We start from the raw sequence: 9459 nt of genomic DNA, 5'->3' as shown, positions 1-9459 counted from the left end.
ATTCTTCAAATAGTTCAACATCAGATGGGAAATTACTTCCAAAATGCATTCTCCTTTATTAAAATACCAATGTGGTACTTGAGATTCCACACATCTTTTATTCTTACTTTCATAGATATTTTTTACATAAAAAATGGCACAGATAAATCTGGACTATAGACATGGTGTGATGTCCTTGATCACATCAACATCAGGAAAAGTCATACAGTTTCAAAGGCAGAAATGTCACAATTTTCAAAGGAAGACCCTGGTGGAACCAAGATTGGGGATGTTAATACAATTACTATCAAAACCAATTCAATTATTTTATCATTAGAGGGGAAAAAAAAAGAGAACTGGGAGAAAACACAGGAATTGAATAGCATTGGTGTACGTAGTTTTCCTTATTTTAATTTTCTTTCTAGAAAAATAATGACTTTTTAAATTGCGAAATTAACTAAAATCTTTATCTCAGCAAAGTTTGACATAAGGAATATGGTATAGAACCTTGATATAATGTTTCCACATCTAATGTGTTACTCACAGTTGGGTAAACTAACAGACATATAGGGAGCTGTGATATCTAGAGAGCAAGTTCTCTCTCTGACTGGCCTCAGTTCTCTAATTCCTATTGCTCTATATTCTGCCTTCTTTACTCTTACAATGACTTTATTGATTGTAAAAATAATATCAAAAATTAGCTTATTTTGTTAATGCCAGAGAAAAATAAACGAGAAAAAAACTTAAAATTGCTCCTAATATCACTAAAGTCACTATTTGCTAAATTATGGTATATTTAAATATTTTTCTAGAAACTTACAATTTTACTTAAGTTTCTGCAGATATCACTTGGATTTTCATTTGTTTGTTTTACTGTTTTTTGGTAGTAAATAACAGTAACCAAATCTGATTAAGAATGAAAGAAAATGCAGAACTCTTTAAAGATACCTGGATGGTTACAGAATCAGTTGTTATAATTAGAGATAGAAAAAGAAAAGCGGATAAAACATGAACAAAATAATCGATTATTAAGGTACCAGTGTTAGTATATAAAAATTCAAATGTTTCATTCTACCCTGCTTCATTGTGTTCAGAATTCAAAATCTTTGTAAAGAGAGTTTACTTGCCTAAATCTAGTCCACGTGGCTTCACTGTGATTCCTCTGGTGAGCCAGAGCTTCAAGAACCCCAAACATGTCCAAAGCCTGGGTTGGATACCTTTATGCTGTTTCACAAGACTAGCTATTTAGCTGTATATGATTTTCAAATTTTATGTGAGTTCATTTTAACTATGGGTAATATAAACTAGATATTCTGTGTATATTAAGCTATATTTAAAATTCAGCATTTCCTAATATATTATTACAAAGATATTGCCCATGTGAAAGTAAGACACAGAAAATTGTGAATAAAAATATCAGGGCATTTGTAAGAAAGCGGAACATATAGTAACATATTTAGCTTTTCAATTGGTTTTGTTTCATAAACTTATTCAGCATTAAAATTTTAGCTTTGCAATGTATTATTAAATATTCTTTGGAATCATAGTTTTAATGATGATATACTTGTACCTCAAAAGTGTACCTGATGCTCTCTTTTTTGTTTGCTTGCTGATTATAAAAGTACCCTACATTGAGTGTCAGAAATTGAAAACTTGAAAAAGCAAATCACATATTTCTTTTTCTTTATCCTAAGTAAGACAATCCCCCCCATTATAGTTTTACTGGAATTGTGGTGTAGCATTTACTTGATATATACCTCACCTCCATTTAGTTTTAGCTACAATTACTTTACAATCAATGACATATTAAAATTGATAAGATGTAGTCTAGAACCATTGGACTTTAAGTATTTAGGTCATCCCTGAACTGCAAATGAACAGCTGGAGGGGCTAATTGAACACAAAGTAAGTTAATAATGTGAAGGCTAGAAAACAGATCCATTCAAAAAATAAAATAAACAGAGATCTACTTCATCTATCCCCATGTGCAGTTGGGTGACATCCTATGCCCTCTGCTAGAGCAGTGTCAGATCTGTCCTGGTTGAGTTAATAAGGATTTACACCACAGCCCAGGGGTTAAGAGATGACCAAACTCCTCCCCTGTAGTATCACTAGAGGCCACATGGGGAGCAATAGGAGGTATTCCTGTCCCTTCCAGTCTAGGAAGTACACTGAAGTTCTCCTTGGGAGCCAGAACAGCCGCTCCTACCCAGCAATAATGAAGATTCCCCACCACTGGGGGTCAAGGAGGCAAAGTGAGGAATTTGGACTTCTAGTGCAAGAATAGTTTGGAAGATACCAGCTACAACAGAAGGATTAAATAATATCCAGATTCTCATAACACAATATCCTTAATATCCAAATTTCAATAAAAAATCACTTAGCATCAGAGAACAGATTGGTTGTTACCAGAGGCAGTTGGGCAGAATGGGTGAAGGGGGTGAAAAGGTACAACTTCCAGTTATGAAATAAATAAGTCCTGAGGATCTAATGTACAGCATGGTGACTATAGTTAATAGTACTGTATTCCATATTTGAAAGTTGCTAAGAAAGTAGATCTTAAAAATTCTCATGAGAAGAAAAAAAATTCTGTAACTGTATGGTGACTGATATTAACTAGCATATTGTGGTGAACATTTTGCAATATGTACATACAAATCATAATATAGTACACCTGAAACTAATATAATATTATATGTCAATTATATCTCAATAAAAAATTCACTAATCGTACAAGAAACAGGGTAATCTGAAACTGAATGAAAAAAAGCCAATCAATAGATGTAAACATCAAGAGGATAGGCATCACAGAATTATCTTACAAAGATTTTGAAGTAGCTATTATAAGAATGCTACAATGAGCAATTACAAATATGTTTGTAACAAATGAAAAATAGAAAGTCACAGTGAAGAAAAAGAAAGTTTCAGCAATGAAATAAAAGTACCAAATATAAATTTTAGAACTGGAAAATACAATAAGAAAAAAACACAAACAAACAAACAAAAATCCCAAATCTCAATCCACACGCCCAGCAGCAGAATAGGAAAGACAGGGAAAAAAATCAAGGAACTGGTAGATAAAATAATAGAAATTACCCAATGTGAACAATAAAGAGGAAATAGACTAAAAAAATAAAAATAAAGAACATGGCCTCAGAGAATCTGTAGGACTATAACAAAAGACCTAACATTTGTGTCATCATGGTCCCAGACGGACAAGAGGAAAAGGGTGAGACTGAAAAAGAGCTCAAAGAAATAATGACTGAAAATTTGGCAAAAGACCCAAACCTAAAGATTAAAGAAACTGAGTGAAGTTCAAACAGGATAAACCCAAAGAAATCTCCTTCAAGACACATCATAATGACACTTCTGACAACTAAAGACAAAGGAAAATCTTGAAAGCAGCAAGAGAAAAATGACCATAGCTTTAGGGGAAAACAGTTGGATTGACAGTAGATTTCTCATCAGAAACCCTAGAGACCAAAATAAAGTGGCACAACATTTTAAAGAAAAGAACCGTAGATCCAGAATCCAAACCCAGTGAAAATAACCTTCAGGAATACAAGACAAAGAGAAATCAAGACATTCTATGATGAAGGAAAATTAAAGAATTTATCACTAGAGACCTAACCTAAAAGAATGGCTAAGGGGAGTTTTCCTAAACAAAAAAAGAAATGAGAAAAGAATGAACCTTAGAACATGAGGCAAGAGGAACATGATAAGCAAAAAATATGGGAACTGCAGTCTTCCTCTTTTTGAATGTTCTAAATTATATTTGTTTGTGGAAGCAGGATTTTAACACTGATGTGGTTCTAAATGTACATAGAGGAAATATCTAACTGAAAATATGTAAACAGCTCATACAACTCAATATCAAAACAAACAAACAACCCAATCAAAAATGTGACAGAAGGTCTACATAGACATTTCTCTAAAGAGGACACACAAATGGCCGACAGGCACGTGAAAAGATACTCAACATTACTAATTATTACAGAAATGCAAATCAAAACCACCATGAGGTTTCACCTCAAACCGGTCAGAATGGCTATTATCAAAAAGTCTACAAACAATAAATGCTGGAGAGGGTGTGGAGAAAAGGGAACCCTCCTACGCTGTTGACGGGTATGTAAATTGGTGCAATCACTGTGGAAAACAGCACGGAGATTCCTTAAAAACTAAAAATAGAGCTACCATATTAAACTAGCTTATTTTAAAATTTATATGGAAAGATGAAGTAGAATGGATAAACTGATTTTGAAAAATAAGAATGTCTAAAATTAAAAAATAGTGACAATTTCAAATGCTGATGAGGAGGCAAGGAAACTGAGTCACTCATTCTTGCTGCTTGAAGTATAAAACGGTACAGACCCTTTGTAACACAAGTTGTTATTTCCTTAAAAAACTTATCATACAACTACCATATAAGCCAGGAAGTTCACTCATGGACATTTACACACAAAAAAATGGAAACTTATGTTTACTCAAATGACCTGTACACAGATGTTTATAGCAGCTTTATTTTAAATAGCCAAAACCTGGAAAGCTGTCCTTTAAGGGGTGAATAGTTGATAAAAAAGAAAAACTGAGGTGTACCCCATCATTGGTTGCTTTCAGCAATACGAAGGAATAAACTACTGGTATACACACAGTGTGGCTCAGTTTCCAGTAAATTATGCTGAGAGAAAAATTAACATACTGCTTGGTTGTATTTATATACCATCCTTGAAGTGACAAAATTATTGAAATAGGGAACAGACTAGTGATTGCCAGGGACTAAGGAGGTAGTAGGGAAAGGAGAGGAAGTGTCTGTGTCTATAAAAGGACACCATGAAGGATTGTTGTGGTGATGGAATTATTCTTCTCCTTGACTGTATTGATATCATTATCTTGGTTGTGATATTGTATCACTACTATAGTTTTCCAAGATGTTACAATAGAAGAAAACCAAGTTAAGGGTACACAGGACTTCTCTGTGTAACTTCTTACAGTTGTATGTCAATCTACAACTATCTCAAAATAATAACTCAATTAAAAAGGAAAACATGGTAAGGATATATATTTTTTTAATTACTGAAAGAAAGAACCAGGCTTACCCACTACCAAAGAATAGTCTTCAGAAAAAATAAGCACCTCTGAGGAGGCAATATGCATAGTCCTACCAGGAGCCTGATAAGGGTGCTGAGAAAAATATTGTCACATAAAGTGTGTAACCTTTCTAGAGACTCAAGGAGATAATATGGGCAGCTACATGTTGAAGAACCATAAAAGCAGTTATACGAGATTAGGACACCTTTAGAACATGAAATGGTACCAGAATTATATCACATCTTCCCCTGAATAGAAATTTTATTTTATTTTTTCTATTATCAACTTTTTGTTTTCATTCTCTTTTTTGTTTAACATTGAAACCAGATAGGGTTAAAAGGTTATAGTATTAGGGACTTGGTGTTTCATAAACTGATTAGGTGAGCAGCATTTGATTAAGTGTTGATTGAAATAAAGACTAGAATTCCATTTTTTTTTCTTTAACTCCCCCCGCCTCAGGTGTTGTCTCTTTATTTCCTATAAAATTCTTTTATTTTCCCTGAAAACCTAATAATGTTAATGCCTTAGATTAGGGGAAGAAAGGCATAGTTGTACTCTTAAGAGTGTTTAAGGTTTGGCTTGGCATCACACTGTCAACACTGGGAAGAGTCAGCAATGTGAGTTATGTGTAGAAGAGGAGAAGCCTATGGAGAGAGTAGTCTGAGTTGACCATATAGTCAGTCATTTCAAAGGGATATTTCTGTACACCTGTAGAAAGCATTCTGGCATAAAAGACTGCCAACAAGTTTCTTTTTCTCTCTCTCAATCTCTCCCTCTTTTTTTTTTTTTAAATCAATTGCACATTTTTTTTAAATTAATTAATTAATTAATTAATTTTTGGCTGTGTTGGGTCTTCGTTTCTGTGCGAGGGCTTTCTCTAGTTGCGGCAAGTGGGGGCCACTCTTCATCGCGGTGAGCGGGCCTCTCACTATCGCGGCCTCTCTTGTTGTGGAGCACAGGCTCCAGACGCGCAGGCTCAGTAGTTGTGGCTCACGGGCCTAGTTGCTCTGCGGCATGTGGGATCCTCCTAGACCAGGGCTCGAACCCGTGTCCCCTGCATTGGCAGGCAGATTCTCAACCACTGCGCCACCAGGGAAGCCCCTCTCCCTCTTTTTATTTACTGTCTCTATTTCATTCCTTTCTTTCCTTCCTTCTCTGCCTCAGTATTTTTTAAGCTTCTATCTTGGTGTTTTGGTTTTTTTTTTGGAATGAGGTCATTGCACCTGAATCAAATTCTCTAGATAATCCTTAAGTTTGGTTCTGTGTTTCAGGAAAACAAATAATATTAACTTCTGGTTCGCATTTCTAGTGGTCACGCATAGTGCAAACATTGTTCCATTATTTATCACATTCATCTCCCTGTAGGCTGAAGATAGAGATTGTTACAGTGGACATACCAAAAGAAATAAGTCACTTTTAAAATAATATCAGAAGCAAGAACTTATATAAGTTCTAAATCCTAAATCTTTAATGCTCCTGCTACCCGCTCTGTTATACCGAGTCAGGCCTGGTGAACTAGATCAAAGACTGCTCCAAACCATTGTCACTTCAATTTTTCTCCCCATTTGTCCACCAATCCACTGAGCTTTTCTTTTTTTCCCCAGGTGATTCTCTATTGAGTTTACATAACAAAATTCATTATTTCAGTAAATCTCTAGTCAATACACTCAAGCATTTCTTCTCTTCTTCCATATTAATATAATATATGCATAAAAAATATTCACATAAATATAAAATAAAAAATTATGAAATAGAGAAGAAAAGTAAAATCTTTCTATGTTTGGTGATTTCCTACTTTCCAACTGGGCAAGTCAAAATATACACTTAGGGTCTAGTCCAGCAGTAAAGATCACAGGGGTGTTTTTATATTTAAAATAATCTTGATAATTCACTTTTTGGCTGACATGTCAGAGATGATTAGATTAGACAATTATTTTTTCCAATCATTTTTATATTGTACTTTGATCTTATTAGTAGTATATTCAATATTTTTGGAAAAAAGATTTTAGACCATTTATTCATTAATGAGTCTTAGCTAACCCTAGATAGTGTAATATAAATGTATTTTACTGGATGCATATGAATTTCTAAATGATGCTATTCACCGTGAGAAATAAAAAGAGAAAACATGACACTTTTCCCCTCTGTATTCTACAGAACTTCTTTTTTCTCAAGATATTTTACTTCAAATATACTCTTCTTGATCTCCATAGATTAGAGAAACCAGTAATATATGAGAATTTCCCTTTCCTCATATCCCTAACAATAGTTAGCATTCTCACACATTTTGAATTATATAAATATGGTGGATATAGGCTGGTGTCTCAATAAAGTGTTATTTTATACTTACCTGATTATTAAATCAAGTTACTTTTCATGTTTATTCACAAGCTTTTCAGCTTAATCTACCTCTTCACTGAGCAGAAGATCAAGGTCACATATCTTATAAACATGAATGTGTTAAAACCCCAATCTCCATTCATAAGTCCTGTCTCTTGAGCTGTCATGTTGTCAGCTCAGAATTGCTATTCTGACTTGTGTTTTTGAATCCCCTCTTAGTTTCTGGTCGCTCCGTAAAGAAGCCTTTCCTCATTACTCCTTCTGATTGGGCTAGCATGCTGTTTTTTCTTCATTTATTTCTGAAAACCATTCTGAATACATATTACGTGCCAGGCACTACGTCTTTTCTACTTTCTGAGAGCACACTGAGAAAAACAGCTTTAAAATGTGATTATATAGCAATACTTATCATCTTGTTAAACTTCTTGTTTATGTCCTTGTGTCTTCATTGGACTCTATGCTACTTCAAGTTATAGTCATTTTCCTTTAGGTGTTTATCATTGTAGTGACCTCGTGAAAATCCAGTATTAAAAGAATTAGCTATAAAAAGAGATTCAGTATATATGCACATGTCATTTGGTGTAGTTAATAGTGCTTCTGTTTCTGACATGCAAATACTATTTCATATGATACTCAATAAAGCATCAAATTGTTTTAATTACCTTCCTTTCATCCCATTGTTAAGGGAGGGGGTTCCACCCTAGGGTTATGAGGATGGCCAGACCTGACACACTGCATGGGACAGATGAGACTGACAGCAGGTGATTAGTCACATATACTCACGGGTCAGAGGAAGAGGACACCATACACTAGGCAGGGCCATATGGGGTTGTACTTGAGAACAGGGTAAACCAGGGGCTCTGGGAGGTTGCTGGCTTTGTAGTGTCAAGGGGTGGGGTGCCCCTGTTTCCCATGGAAGGATGTGATTAGCTTGTCTGAATAATTCCAGAGACTGGCAGAGAACTGAAACTCACTACTCATGTATAAGCAGGAATTGTGTCTCAACCCTTAAATAAGGAGGGTTGTTTTTCTGGGGAACCTTATCCATGGGAACAGAGTGGGGAGGCCTACTTGAAGTTAGGCCATTTGAGGCCATCCCAATTTTACTAACTGTCAAGGCAGCACATAATATTGACCTTAGTTTTAGGCCTTAAACATCACACAAATCCAGATATATAAACTGAGTTTATTCTAATTAATGTTATTTTCATGCAGAGATTAGCAGGTTTTTGGTTCCTAGCATTGGTTAGAATTTTCAGTGACCACAAACTAGAAACATTATATGGAATTTTATTTAAATTTTGTTCCTATAGAAGGAGTGTATTTCCACAAATTAAAATCATTCATAAATAAAGTTTTCTTCTTCTTAGTTGGTCTTTACAAATCCACATGATTGTAGAGAAATCTGCTCTCTGACGGTTGTTGAAAGCTGCCTCTCAAGGTGAAGAATATACACAAGCTAAAAAAATAATGCCAGATGCACATTAGTTATCAAAACGAATGCTGTACAAGCACTGAAGGAGGAGAAGTTCCCAATATCCACAACTGTTCCCTGAACACGATTCAATGAATAAAAGTACCTGTGAAATTGCTGAGTCTCTAGAAGAACTAAATATAAATAAAAGATTTATGCCATTTTCAGGGCACTACAGAAACATAGTAGAAAGAAAAGTTTGCGTAATTCAAATTTGGATGATACAGTGAATAGTCAGGGGAGCATAGTGAGAAGGCTACGTACTTGTAAATTGATAAAACAATGTCACAGCAATAAATGGGTATTGGAAATACACGAGTAAAATCCAATGGGAATAGTAATGAAACATTTAGTTCATTTTTATTTTGTCAGACTCAGAAGGCAAGTTCTGTTCAGTCTAAATTGATTGCTATTTTGATGGATTACATCTTACAAAGTTAACCAATGTGCAAAATGTAAAACAAAAATATAGTATATTCAGTGGGGAAATCAATTTGTGGGTATAGGGTACTATAACAAAACTCAAATTCTGAGAGGAACACAAAACATGTATGGAATTAAAATAACTGTGTTGAAGG

This window comes from Balaenoptera ricei, chromosome 5, assembly GCF_028023285.1.
Source record: "Balaenoptera ricei isolate mBalRic1 chromosome 5, mBalRic1.hap2, whole genome shotgun sequence".
NCBI classification, from domain to species: Eukaryota; Metazoa; Chordata; class Mammalia; order Artiodactyla; family Balaenopteridae; genus Balaenoptera; species Balaenoptera ricei.
This window is presented reverse-complemented; position numbering follows the sequence as displayed.